The 10,276-nt window shown below is 48.6% G+C and overlaps 1 non-coding gene across 1 annotated transcript; it reads left to right on the forward strand.

The window, feature by feature from the left end:
* The first annotated feature begins 2,284 nt into the window (after positions 1-2,284).
* trnak-cuu (transfer RNA lysine (anticodon CUU)) lies at positions 2,285-2,357 on the forward strand. The gene has a single exon. It is a non-coding gene; the product is annotated as a tRNA-Lys (tRNA).
* Positions 2,358-10,276: the final 7,919 nt, after the last annotated feature.

Here is a 10,276-nt window from a genome sequence, read left to right on the forward strand (position 1 = left end):
AGTCACCAACCGCCAATCAGAATAGCACCCATTGATACCAACTCTCTGCCTCCTATTAGACAACCAATGCTCTGTCCATACTAACACCTCACCCCCAACTCCATGCCCCCTAACCTTCTGAAGCAACCTTTTGTGCGGCACCTTATCAAACGCCTTTTGAAAATCGAGAAACACCACATCCACCGGTTCCCCTCTGTCTACCGCAATGGTTAACTCTTAACTGCCACCCAACTCAAGGGCAATTAGGGAATGGGCAATAAATGCTGGACCAACCAGCGATTCCCACATCCCATAAATTAATTTTTTAAAAAATCAACCTCATCTAAAGTGGCAGACAGTGTACTTGCTGTCCTCTATTTTTGCAGCCGAGACAGCTGGTTACCGAACCACAGAACCCCTACACTGCAGGAGGAGGCTGTTTGACCCATCGAGTCTGCACTGACCACAATCCCACCCAGGCCCATAACCCCACCTTTTAAGGTCCGGGCTGTGCAGTAAGAAGTCGCACAACACTCGGACCTTATAAAAATGGACCCATTCATGCTCCTTACCGCTTCTAAAATTGGGCATCTTCCCATTTAGCAGAAATATGTAGCTTCATTAAGAAAAAAAACCCGATCTGGGTTTAAACTAAGGAATGTGATGTTGTGACTCCAATCAGAAGGCTCTGTTTAGGAATTCAGTTTCTTTAGGGTTACGGTCCTTGACAGATTAGCTCACCTCCTCTTGCAGGAACAGATGTCACCAGTTCCGGGCTCCCCTGGCAGCAGTATTTAAGGTAGCTTCCTCTGTTTTCAGCGCAGGGCAGGCCTTCTGCTCATTGGATTGAGACAATCTGGGCAAACGCGTGATGGTGGAAATAAAAAGTATCGATTATTTGAAGTAACAATATTCTTTGCTGAATGCTGATTGTGTCAGCGAATATTTGCTGATTAAAAGTAAAAGATTAAAATATTCTTTCAAAAAAAAGTGTTGTAATTTCATATCCTTTATTGTGCCTGCACACAAAACACACAAATGTTCTTGCTCTCATTGGCTTCATGAATGCTTGTGCACTGTGAAGGGACAATGTTTAATGTAACGATACAGGTTATCTGTGTGTGTCGTAGCCCGTGCTGATGTTGGCTCTGGATATATTTCACTCAAGGCCTCATTATGAAATACGACTTGCATTTCTACAGTGCCTTTTGATCCCAACTGCTTTTCTGTTCTATTTTGTTATATGAAACACAGAGTATACAGACATTAGTTGTGACTACCCGCTAAATCAATTTTTAACAAACTCGTTACACCATCCAGCAAGAACACACTCAAAGTAAGCCCTGCCTTTCCAACATATCCTGTTCATCAATCTAGTAAACCTCCTCTGAAGTGCCTCCAATATATTTACATCGCTCCTTAAATAAGGAGAGCAAAACTGCACACAGTATTCAAGATGTGGTCTCACCTTGTGTAACTGGAGAGTAACATCTTTACTTTCATGTTTAATCCCTGTTGTAATAAAGGATAACATTCCATTAGCCTTGATAACGTGCTGCACCTGCATACCAACTTGTTGTGATTCATGCACAAGACACTTAGATCCCTCAGCACCCCCAATAGTAGAACCATAGAAAATTTACAGCTCAGAAACGGGCCTTTTGGCCCTTCTTGTCTGTGCCCAACCATTTTTTGCCTAGTCCCACTGACCTGAACTTGGACCATATCCCTCCACACCCCTCTCACCCATGAACGGGTCCAAGTTTTTCTTAAATGTTAGAAGTGACCCCGCATTTACCACTTTATCCGGCAGCTCATTCCACACTCCCACCACTCTCTGCGTGAAGAAGCCACCCCTAATATTCCCTTTAAACTTTTCTCCTTTCACCCTTAGCCCATGCCCTCTGTTTTTTTTCCTCCCCTAGCCTCAGTGGAAAAAGCCTGCTTGCATTCACTCTATCTATACCCATCAAAATCTTATACACCTCTATCAAATCTCCCCTCATTCTTCTACGCTCCAGGGAATAAAGTCCTAACCTATTCAATCTCTCTCTGTAACTCAGCTTCTCAAGTCCCGGCAACATCTTTGTGAACCTTCTCTGCACTCTTTCAACCTTATTTACATCCTTCCTGTAACTAGGTGACCAAAACTGTACACAATACTCTAAATTCGGCCTCACCAATGCCTTATATAACCTAACGATAACACTCCAACTTTTATTCTGCATTCTAAACATTCTGCAGTCATTCTCCATTTAAGTAATATTCTGTTGTTTTATTCTTCCTGCCAAAGTGAATACCTGGTGCCCAGCTAGCTCAGTTGGTAGAACATGAGGCTCTTAATCTCAGGGTTGTGGGTTCAGGCCCCACATTGGGTGCCATTGTTGGGGTGGCATGGTGGCACAATGATTAGCACTGCTGCCTCCAGGGACCCGGGTTCAATTCCAGTTTCAGGTCACTGCTTGTGTGGAGTTTGCACTTACTCCCTATATCTGTGGGTTTCCTCCGGGTGATCCAGTTTCCTCCCACATGCCAAAGATGTGTGGGTTAGGCTGATTGGCTGTGCTAAATTGACCAAGTATCAGGGGATTAGCAGGATAAATGTGTGGGGTTATGGGGATAGGGGTTGGGTGGGTTTGTGGTCAATGCAGACTCCATGGGTCCAATGGTCTCCTTCTGTACTTGTAGGGATTCTATGCACTTCACTTTTTCCCACATTATACGCCATCTGCCAGATTTTTGACCACTCACTCAACCTATCGATATCCATCTGCAAAAATGCAATCTCCATGTGTCTTCACAACATACTTTCCTGCCTATCTTTGTATCATCTGCAAATTTAGCTACCAGGCCTTCCCTCCATGTTTCACAATTCCAACATGATGATAGCAATGGTTTACACAAAACGCTTTCTATTTTTGATTTTTATGTTCCAATGCATAGTGATGCTGAACTACAACACATGTAAAAAAACAAATGATGCAAACTATACGAGCAGCCAGCAAAACATACCTAAGTCCTCAATCTCTCCCAGTGATTCAGTTACCATGGTTATATGGTCCACTTATAAGCTCTGCAATCACTGTTATTGTAGATTATCCAAAATGGCATGTCTCACACCCTCCAGGCGTGGACAAATGAGCTTTGCAGATTCCCTCAGTCTGACATTTTGCCTGAGCCTGCTTCACAAAATATCCCTGTTTAGTAGAACTGGGAAGTGGTTTTAACTCAAGAGTGCGCCGATCTCACAGACGCTGAGATCCATGGGTGATGTGAGCCACAGACTCGCGTCTCGATTGAAGTGTGGTCACAGTTCTGAGAATTTCCACCTGGCAAGCCCCCACAATGAGATAATAACCAGATAATCGATTTTGGCTGCAGTATAAATATTGGCAAAGGAACCTTTTCCTGCTCTTCAACTTATTGCCTTGGGGTCTTTCGTGCCGGGCTGACAGGGCAGATGGGATCATGACTTATTACTATGAACTTATCTGGCAGAGTAGCACTCCCCCAGTAATGCACTGAAGAGGCATAATGATTTTGTGAATTCTAGAAAGAGGTTTACATTTCGCAGACATGAGGAAAATAATCTGTACAAATTGTACGTTTTCAATCTCAGCCCTGGACGGTGGGGTTTTATGGCCTCTCTCTCGGCATGTGTGTGGAGACTGGGATGGAATTAAATTGAGCCGGACGGTGGCATGGAAGCACCCCACTAACCTCCCACCTCCACCAAAATCCATTCCAGGACAGAAAGGCCTATAGTCAGAGATCCCACCCCACTGCTAATTGAGGGCCCTTATGGGGCATTTAACAAGCACTTAACGGCCTCTTCCTGCTGCCGCTAGTATTAACCCAGCAGCGGGTAGACCTGTCGTGCTGGGAACATGATGACCCAGCCTGTGCAGACTATCTACCTCACTGAGGGGTTCCCTTGTTCAAAGTTAGTCAGTGTCTGGTTGAGGGACCCAGCATTGATAGAATCATAATCTCCTGACGATGGAAGCCATTCAGCCCATCAAGTCTGCACCAACTCTCTGACGGAGCATCTTACCCAGGCCCACTTCACCCTACCCCACCCCATGGCTAATCCACCAACCCTACACAACTTAGGATACTAAAGGGCAATTTAGCATGGCCAATCCACCTAACCTACACATCTTTGGACACTAAAGGGCAATTTAGCATGGCCAATCCACCTAACTTGCACATCTTTGGATACTAAGGTGCAATTTAGCATGGCCAATCTATCTAACCTGCACATCTTTGGACACTAAGGGGCAATTTAGCATGGCCAATCCACCTAACCTACACATCTTTGGACACTAAAGGGCAATTTAGCATGGCCAATCCACCTAACTTGCACATCTTTGGATACTAAGGTGCAATTTAGCATGGCCAATCTATCTAACCTGCACATCTTTGGACAGTGAGTGGAAATCAAAGCGCCCAGAGGAAACCCATGCAGACACAGAGAGAACGTGCAAACTCCGTGCAGTCAGCGACCCAAGGTTGGAATCAAACCTATATGTCCCTGGCGCTCTGAGGCAGCAGTGCTAACTTGGTAAGGACCGACCCAGCATTGGGAGGGCGGGCGGTGGGGGGAGGTTATATCCAGTCCTTTAACCTTGCTAGTGAGCCTCCCACCTCCTCCTTCCCCATGTCCCCCATTCTGCAAACCCCTCCCACCCTCACTCACCTGTATGGCCTGGGATCCATGGGTGATCCTAGGCCTAGGGTGGGTGTGGTTTGCTAGCTAGCTTGTCTCCCCAGTGGTGCTGCCATTTAAAAGAGGTGGCTGGCCTCTGATTAATCAACAAGTCTTGGGGGTCCTTGAGCTGAGGATAGGCCACGTACTGGCTATTTATGTGCCTGAGTGGCAGTCCATACCAGCAAGGGCCCCGGAGAGAGGGTAATGCAGCTCTCTCACCAACTTATCAGCCAGGAGGGGAGACGCCCATTAAAATTCCCCTCCCAAATTAAGATAATTAACATTGTCCAATATACTTGTTTCATTTCGGCAAGTCAACAGCATGAATAACAATTGTGAAATTCAGGCCATGACGTGTTGGTGTGAGGTTAAAGAATGAGTGATAACTTTTCAACCCTTTATTAACCAAGAATATATCCAGCTCTGATGACATTTACTGTCCACTGAAAAGTTACTATCTTAGTAGTCTATTTATTCAGATCTGATCCACTCTGTTAATGGAGATAAATAGATACTGGATCACAGATTCAGATAAATAGAATAGACAGAAAGGTAGAAAGATGAATAGATGGATTAACGGATAGAAACAAAGAACTCTTATTTACGTAGAGCTGTAGGTGTCTTGGGACATTGTGAGAGATGTTAGTCCAGGATTCTCCCAAAGCAAAACTAAGTACCCAACAGGTGGGAAAACAGGAGTATTTCCCACCATTTATTGGGTGTACTTACCAGAATGAATCTCTGACACTGCAATGCAGGGTGCCTTAGAGAGATTCAGACTGAAGATTGGGGGAAGGGGCCTTTTCCCGCTGGAGAGGCCAGCAGTGTGGTGCTGAGCGGATTGGCAGTGTAGCACCAAGCGAGCCACTACAGAAGTGCCAAGAACAGCACTTGGGCAATAGTTCCCCCAATGGCAGCTTCCCGAATGCTGGCCTTCCTAATGTTCCCGAATCCCTGAACCCTCACCCTGATTGCTGGCCTGCCAGAGCTTCCCACCCCACCAATCGCTGGCTCACCCTTCTCTCCCACTCGCTCCCCCACTGGGCCAACACTGATATCCCCCCTTTGCCCCCCTGCCCACCAGCCCCCCCCCCCCACCCCCACCTGGGCCAGCCTCAATCTCCCTCCCGATGGTCAGCCCCAATACTTCAAACCCCCCCACAGCCCCATGGCCAGCCCCAACTCCCCCATATCCTCATGACCAGTTCTGACTCCCCCACACTCCTCCCCCCACCACGCACCACCACGGCCAGCCCAGACCACACGCCACCACGATGGCCAGCCCCAATCCCCACCCCCTATACCCAAAGCCAGCCCCAATCCCCACCCCCTACCCCATGGCCAACCCCAACAACTCCCAATGGTCAGCCCCGAACATCACCCCCATGGCCAGCCCTAACCCCACCCACCCCCCTGGCCAGTCCTGAATCCCCCACAACCTCGTGGCCAGCCCAGTCAACCCCAATGGCCAGCCACGACCCCCTCCCCCTTACCGGCCCCCACCGTTGGCCAGCCCTGACCCATTCACCCACTAACGGGGACTGTTGTAAACCTGCCGGTGGGAATCTCTCCTGGCACGTGGGGTGCGTTGGGGGGGGGGGGGGGGGGGGGGTGCGGGTGGTGGGGGGACCCTAGCAGGCCTGGAGATTACCATCCCAGCCCCACTGCGAGAGCAGCGCAGTGAACTGGGAGAATCCCAGCTATTATCGGAAAAGAAGTCTTTCTTCTCACATTTCAAAAAATTGATGCACCTCGAAGTATTTAGCACCATTTGAGCCTAAGTTGGGCAGTTGCAATGTAAGGAAATGTAGCCAATTTACAAAGGCCAAGATCACACAGCAGACAGTCAAATAAATAATCAGTATTTGTGATCTTTGTTTCGGGGTAAATGAAGGTCGGGACGCTATGAGGGCTCGCCTGCTCTTTTTAATATTCCAGTGGGAACCTGAAAGGGGATGATGCAGTCTTTGTTTGACATTCCATGGGAGTGATGGCACTTGGTACAGGGCGAGTGTGGGCCTGGATTTTGTACTCAGGGTTGGAGTGGGACAATGAGTGCAGAGCATTCTTAATTCCGAGGCAGCAGTGCTGCCACTGAGATACTGAGGCGGACAGTACGTCCACTGATATGTCCGGGGGCCCTCTGCTGGTTAAAGGAAACATTTTGTACAAACGCTGATACTCAGCTGAGACAAGGTCTAACTGAATCTCTCATCTCCCCGCTTTCATCTCATGCTTTTGGGAATTAGGTTGCTGGTGTAAACTGTAAACCCTTTGCCACTAGCTGACTGAATATGCATCTGAGAGATGACATCCTGCAAAATATTAGCAAAAAATGGCAGTGTCGGTTCTGGTGCGAAAAACAGAGTTAAAGTTTATTTATTAGTCTCACAAGTAGCTACATTAACAATGAAGTTACTGTGAAAATCCCCACGTTGCCACACCCCAACGCCTGTTCAGGTACACTGAGGGAGAATTTCACTGCTCCAGGGTCCTGGGTTCGATTCTCGGCTCGGGTCACTGTCTGTGTGGAGTTTGCACATTCTCCTCGTGTCTGCGTGCGTTTCCTCCAGGTGCTCCGGTTTCCTCCCACAGTCCAAAGATGTGCGGGTTAGGTTAATTGGCCATGCTAAGAAATTACCCCTTAGTATCCAGGGATGCGTAGGTTAGAGGGATTAATGGGTATAATATGTAGGGATATGGGGGTAGGGTCTGGGTTGGATTGTGGTCGGTGCAGGCTCGATGGGCCGAAGGGCCTCTTTCTGCACAGTAGGGTTCTATGATTCTATGATTTTAATTTAGCACGGCCAATGCACCTAACCAGCATATCTTTGGATTGTGGGAGGAAACCGGAGCACCTGGAGGAAACCCATGCAGACACAGGGAGAATGTACGGACTCTACACTGACATGCACCCTTCTTCTGACTTAGCACAAAAATAAGAGTGCTCGTGCGATGCTGGATTTGTAACACTCATCGACAGAAGTCCAAGCCAGCAGTTTTCAGAGAACGATATATCCTCAAAATAACCAAACTTCAGAGAGATAAACCCAGTCTCTGGCAGTTTCCAGACTTCAGAGGGGAGAAAAGAGAGAAGGATTGCTCTCCCTTAACTCAAAAGGAGAATTTACTCAGCAACTTAGAAAAACTCCACCTCTGGAGTGGGGGAAAATACCGCTGTTTCTCTCAGATCCAAGCAGCTTCTGAAAACTGAAACTAAAACTGGAATGCTTTGTGAAAAATAGCTGTCCCCAGTCATATAACCTGATCTTTCAATTATCCCAAAACAAGCTCTACTCTGCAATCTCAGGAAAACCACAGAACACGACATTAGTTCAAATTAAAACAACCACAATGTCAATTATACTGCTTCAGTAACAATAAAGGACACAGACAACACAAGGCCGACAAAACCAACAAGGGGCATACACACGGTGGGTCGTGCAAGGGCTGCTCTTGGATGTTGCTTCGAGAGTTGCCTAGTGCTTCACATCATTAGTGTATGCTTAAACTGGACCAGCTGATGGGCAACATGACAGCTCAGTGACTATCACTGTTTGCTGTGCAGATACATGGATTTGGGTCGGTGTCTGTGGGAGTTTGCACATTCTCCCCGTGCTTGCGTGGGTTTTCTCTGGGTGCTCTGGTTTCCTCCCACACCCCAAAAACGTGCTCTTAGGCTGATTGGTGTTAACAAATTGTCCCTAAATTAGTCTTCCCTCAATGTGGAATGCCATAAGCATAGACAAGGGTCATGGGTGGAGAGGGGACTCAATGTTAAAATGGCGGCGCGGGCTCGTTGGGCCGAAGGGCCTGTTTCCCGCGCTGTGTTGTTCTTTGTTCTTTGTAAAATCGCAGGGACTACTAAAGAAAGCATCCAGGAGATAAACGTGATTAAAATACAATTTCTTAAATGCACAGTATCATCACACTTTCTGTGTCACTGTAGTTCAAGCTCCACCACAACAAGTGTGAGTAGACTCAGCCAATGAGAGTCATGCCCAAGCTGCGAACCCACACACGTTTTGAGGAGTGAGCCCTTAAGCTGGCCGGGGAGGAGGAGGAGCGTGCCTGTGCTGCTAGTGAAGTGAGAACAGCAAAGAAATGTGAGAAACCTCAATACAATGCTGTCACTTCTCAAGGCTCAAGTGAGTTCCCTTCGTGTCCCATGTAGTGCACTGATGCCATGTGCCCTCTCTCGCAGGCTGACCACCAGAAGTACCTGGACCATCCTCCCATCCCCTGGAAGCAACGGACTCTAACAGCTCAGAGGGGGATTTCTCCAACCCCAGCATTGAAGAGGCGTCCCTGCTGTCACCCACACCTGGCACCAGCATAGATACTCACACCTCAGTGGGATCACTAAGGCTTCTAGGTCACTCCTTGGTGAGCACCTCACAGCTGAAGAGCCACAGCAGGTGGAGGCAGAGGTGGGGATGTCTCAGCGAACTGGCTGGAGGAGTGCCGGAGGCTGCAGAGCCTCAGGGCGATGACATGTCCCTGGGTCATCCCACAGCCGCTGGAGCTGCAAGGGCAGAGTTGTGAGTGCCAGGAAGAGACTCCTCGGACTGCAAGGCCGACCGGAAGAGTCCCATCACCTTCTATCCGAGGGCCCGGTGGAGTCACTGCTGTGCAACAAGGCCAACACTGTGAGGATGGTGTCCGCGACGCAGACCTCAGTGCAATGACGAGCACTCTATGGCAGAAGATGTCCGCACCATGGCTCAGCTCATGACCTCCATGTCTGAGGGTGTGAGCTTCCATGGTGCACGGTGCAGGCATTGGTGGGGAATCCATGAGTGTCAGTGCGAGAGGACGGTACAGCTTCTGGACCTCACTCCATCTGCCCCTCCATCACACGAAGGAGCACAGAGGGTTCTCAAAGGGAGGAGGATCGGCAGGAGTACAGCATAGGGGACCCTGGGTGTCACCAACCCATGTGACACCTCCCTCCCTCCCTGTGCACAACACACCTCCAGCCCCTGACACTGAGGAGGGCAGCAATCAACCATCTGTGCTGCCTGAAAGCAGGCCTGGACCCTGCAGTTCCTGCCCCCCGGGGATACTCATCAAGGTCATCCCAGGATGTAGAAATCAGCAGATCACCTCAACCTGAGCTGTGGATCCCGGGGAGACACTGAAACATAGCATGAGGGTGTGGAAGATTGAGAAGCCGCAGGTATTTACTGGGTGAATATAGGCACTAGTGTTGATAGGTCAACATTTTGTACCGAATATTTATCAATAAATTTCACTTTGTTCATCCACAGAGCCTCCACCCTGTCTGTTATTGCCACCAAGCTTGAAGGAGCCACCACGCTCACTGGGGGTCTCATCCCTGTGGAGTGCGAGAATGGCAGTGCTACTTCCCTCCCACACCAGTAAGGAGGCATTGGACTGGTATATTGTGAAGAGCACAGCAGACTGCAATGATGCAGAAGAGCCTCTGGGGGGCAGTATTGTAGGGCACTCCCAACCGGTCCGGGCACCGGAACCACACCTTCAGGCAGCCAATCACCTGCTCCACCAATGCACACGTTGAAGCATAAGCCTCATTATATCAAGTCTCTGTTGGTATTGGTGGTC

Source organism: Carcharhinus amblyrhynchos, chromosome 19 (genome assembly GCF_965287045.1).
Source record: "Carcharhinus amblyrhynchos chromosome 19, sCarAmb.v2.hapA, whole genome shotgun sequence".
NCBI lineage: Eukaryota > Metazoa > Chordata > Chondrichthyes > Carcharhiniformes > Carcharhinidae > Carcharhinus > Carcharhinus amblyrhynchos.